Here is a 4,838-nt window from a genome sequence, read left to right on the forward strand (position 1 = left end):
GTGACAAGGAAATCATTCTCGTGTTCCATGTATCCCCCCATAATAAAACTCTTTATGGCTTTATATTCAGCCCAGAGAAGTGCAGATAATTATGCTCTTAAAATGAAATAAGATGTCTTGACAAGATTTTATTCTCCTTCCCCTTGTCACAGACTATTTAAGGAATAGGATCTAAGGTTTATTTTATTTTGTTTCCTGTCTTGCTTTTTTAGTTTATTTAGTTTTATGGCTCATTGATAATAAAAAAAAAAATGTGTTTTGTATTATTGCCACCACAGGTGAATGTATTCATTATATAGTCTAATCAATATTAGCATTGAGCATTTGGGGCCAAAGAGAGGCTGACAAGCTGGTTGAAACTATGAAGAAATTAAAACTCATAATAAAAATGCTTCAGGCACAATGAACTAAGAAGTAAATTATGGTTAGCATGGTTGGACTGTAGCTAAGGTCAGGTGCCCATGATCTGACCAACAAGGAGAAAGAGGAATTCTTTAAAGTCACACTCCAGTGGGAGTGGGAGGGGGAGGGTTACTTAGGAGCAATGAGAGAAAACAGAAGTGGAACATCATGAAAAATTTTCCAGTAGTTCTATCTAGTGGTGTGTAGAATGATCTATAGGTTCACTGTCTGGATCATTTACAACTGGAGCAGAGCAGAAAACAGATAAGGACCAATCCTGTTGTGGCAGCCAGGTAATTTGCAGCTGATTTTTTCTGTCCTTAATCTTGATAATTGCAAAGAAGCAGGTATACATGCAAAGTAGCACTTCTCAAACAGCTCAGGGCCAGAGTATCTAAGTGCTTAAGACCCTCAACTAGGGCTAGATTCTCTGAAGCACTCAGGTCCCACCCTACTGAAGCACTTAAATACAGACCAGATTTATCCAACCCAACAGCTCCTACTGTAACCCTCATGGGGACATCAGCCCAGGGCTTTCAGCTCTGATGCAATGGGTGATCCTCAGTGCAATTCATCTGCAGGGAAGCAGAGGTACCTGCTGAGCCATGCATCTGATCGGGATTATTGCCCTGCCACAGAAAATGAAAAGCCCCATTTGCTTGTATAGTCAAGTACATGGATGCAATGACATCAATATAGCTTCACTTATTACACCAGCAAAGGATTTGGTCCTCTCACCTTAATGGGAAAGTGAGAGGAATGAGATACAGGGCAGACCTGAGGGTGTGGGGAAGTGAGAGGGAGAAACAGGCTGCTCAAGAGACCCAAACTACAAAGGACGGCAGGGGACAGAGAACTGGGGCAAGAGGAAGAGAAAGAGACCGAGAGGATAAAGAGGAGGAGAAAAATTAACTACTGACGGAGGCAGTGAGCAGAGAGCGTGTGGGTGATTGAAGGAGCCCATATGCGAGAGGATAAAGGCAGGATTTATGAGCGCTTCTATAATGAAAGCCAGTTATTCGTGACCATCCTGAATCTTGTCAGCAGGAGGATGAGAGGGGCTGTCTACGATTTACAGATTAGAAGATTTAACACTGCTGTTCCAGAGCGTAATCTTAACATGGTGGATTTACCAATACAGCCTGGCGCGCCATGCTCAGAGAATCTTTGTTGTGATTGGTGGACCCCATCCACCAATCAGGTAACTCCTGGGAACGGGCTTGCCTCACCCCTGCGGGAGATGGGGGGCAAAGTGCCCCAGACCTGATTATAGCCTGGACTTTGCAGGTCTGATAGCACTCTGGGGATGGAGCCTCCAGAGTGAATAAAAGGAACAGCATGCTCAGCACGCAGCAGATGCATCGAGGGACAGAGAAGATGGGCAAAGAAGAGCTGGTGTGAGTTGGCCAACGGGTGGAACCAGCGCCCTGAAAAGCCCGAAGATGCATCTTCATGAGTGGGAGTGGTGAGTGGCTGCGCTTCAGGCTCCGCTGCTGGTGTCAGCGCATGGCTCGGTGCAGAGCCCAAACCCTAGGAGCCGTTCAAGGCAGCTTGGATCTGCAACCCCTAGCTTGAGGCCAGGGACACCAGTGCACACAGTGGTGCATGAAGCCACTAGATTCTGGGAGCTGCACGAGGCAGCTCAGGTCTGCAACCCCCCGGTGAGTCCAGAAACCCGGAGCTGGCAGTGTGGCATGGCACAGTCCAGTGGGACCCTGACCCTTACTACGTCGCCTGAGCACCACGAGTTCTTGAATATCCTTGCCAGTGGCTGCGCTATGATGTCTGCCAGTTCCTTTAGCACTCTTGGGTACAACCTGTCTGGACTAGCTGATTTATGGGGGTCTCTCAGGATGCTCCCTCACAAGATCCACACCAATGGTGGGCATATATTCATCCTCACCCTTATCATCCTGCATCATGTTAGGCAGGGTGGTTTCTATATGGAGCTGTATCTCTCCATTCTGCAAGTCCTTGCCCCGAATGGAGCTACCTTGCAGGGTTTAGTTTCAGTGGGTCTGGGTTCTTCCAGCTACCAAATCAATCGAACACATACACACATGCAGGTTAACAGACCACATCTGAGGCAGGCTGGGTTACTCAGCATTTCCAGGCCTCATGGGCCTCAGCTCAGCACAGCCCTTCTTTCAGCAGTTCAATAATACATGCAGTTAGACATGCACACACATGCTACCAGAGAATGTCTGAGCAGGCTGGGTTCAATCAGCAATTTCAGCTGATACCCTCATGCACCTCAAAACTCAGCACATCCCAAGCTCTTGTCATAAGTGTCCTAGTAGTAACTCCCTTAATGAGCAGACCCCACAGGATCTTTGGGCTTTACAGGGATCTTTGGCTTAGGTAAAAGAAGCATTGCTACAGAGCAGGTAGGGAGGTAGAAAAGAAGGAAGAACAAACAAGGTTCAGAAAGAATATAGCAACCAGCTTGACTATAAAGATTATCTTATTGCCAGGTATATGAAACTTATGTGGATACTAGTAGTTATAACCATACAAGGAAAAACAAAACAGTTACAATATTACATAGTTTCGATTAGGTATTTGGGGAAATCTAGCTGAAGTTTGATCAGCAAAAATCAGGTTTAGAAAGTTATGCCTGGAGTAAGAGCAAGAAGGAGAGAGATTGAACCAAGTCTGAGGTTTAGAAAGTGGGCTTAGCCAAAAGAGAGAGTTGAGATCTCACCAATCCAAGGTTCCCAGGGGTTTGTTGACAGGCAGAGCCCCCAGCATGCTCATTGAAGGGATTCCAGGCAGAAAAGGGGTGGAACTGGTGTAGCTTTTGGATCCAGGCACCAGGACAGAAACTTGAGCTTGGGTAGGGGTTTTTGTAGGGAGCTAACAATGGCCTAAGGGAGACTGCTAGGTTTGTTTATGGGAAAACAATGGCTCATATGCTGGATAACAGGAACTGATCGCTGCTGCCTATGGGTGACATTACTCTGAGGAAGTTCACAATGCGAACAGGCAGATTCATTGTTTTGGGTACCAATAAAGGAGTTGTTACTAGAATTGGTCTGATAAATGCTGAGCTGGGTGTGTGCAGATGTGGGTTGATTAGCCTTTGGAGCAGGGATCCCCCATCATGCAGTGCTCCCCTGCTTCTCTGGTCCCAGAGTTCAATGCAGCCCTTGCTTGGAATATCTGTTCTCCATCCTGAATGCTAATGAAGGTGCCTCCCCATCTCATCTCCAATGTAAATGAGACATGGGGTGTTGCCATCCTATCCCCATCTCTGATATAAATGAGACCAAGGGTATTGTTATCCTGTCCTGAGGGGTTTAGGTGCATCTTCTACTGCATTTTCATTGCCTTTTGTAAGTCCTTCCTCTAATCAGTTCTGGCTCAGGCAGAAAGGAAGGGGGAGGAAGAGTCTTTTGTGAGTCAGGCAGGCTGGGTACTGCTCAAGGGCTCCCCAGAACGCAGAGCCGACAAGTAACAAAGGAAGAGAATCTCAGACCTTTTAGGGGCTTTCTTCCCAGATTCCTCTCAGAGACAGGAAAGAGAGAAAAAAAAATATACAAAAGCAATTTTTCTCCAGTGCATATTTCATGGTTTTTAATTCTTTGGCTCAGTGAAAAATAAATCAGTTAATGCCCCAGCAGGACCCACTTTTGTTTTGAATACAGAATGGTGTGTCAGAATCTCTCTCTCTGACATGTCAGTGCACCCCACTGACATCAGCAGGGAAGAGGTTCGCTCAGCGTATTCTGGATGATTAGCTTTAAAACACAACTTCCCCTCTGAGAGGTACTCTCCAGAACAATTAACCTGACATGTTCCTTCAAGCAGCGTTTCCCTATGGAAACATCTGTGTGCTCACTCTCAGAGCTGCAGAGGGCAAACTTCTGCTTTCTGGCATGTACAACACATAACAATAAGAAGTCCTTTTTTAAATACATAGGGGGTAAAAAGAAGGTCCCGGGTAATGTGGGGCCCTTGCAGGACGCGTTGGGAAATTTGGTCGTCACACCAGATGACAAAGCTAACATATTTAACGATTTCTTTGCCTCCGTCTTCCTAAGTAGGGTCCAGAACAGCCACCTCTCTGCTGGGCCCCCCTCGGGCCCCAGGGGTGGCACACCTAGGCCAAGGGTTAGCAAGGATTTAGTAAGGGAGCTTCTGGAGGGGCTGGACGTTTTCAAGTCAGCCAGACCGGATGATCCTCACCCTAGAGTTCTAAAGGAACTGGCCGAGGTCATTGCAGGTCCCCTGGCACGGCTTTACGAGCTCTCGTGGTGCTCTGGAGAGGTACCGGTGGACTGGAAGAGGGCCAACGTGGTTCCCATCTTCAAAAAAGGGAGGAAGGATGACCCGGGAAACTATAGGCCAGTTACTCTTACCTCGATCCTAGGCAAGCTGTTCGAGAAAATTATTCTGGCACACATCCAGGAGGGGCCAGCAGGGGACTGCATGCT

This window comes from Gavialis gangeticus, unplaced genomic scaffold (genome assembly GCF_001723915.1).
Source record: "Gavialis gangeticus isolate Ggan-Ray unplaced genomic scaffold, GavGan_comp1, whole genome shotgun sequence".
In the NCBI taxonomy this organism is placed as follows: domain Eukaryota; kingdom Metazoa; phylum Chordata; order Crocodylia; family Gavialidae; genus Gavialis; species Gavialis gangeticus.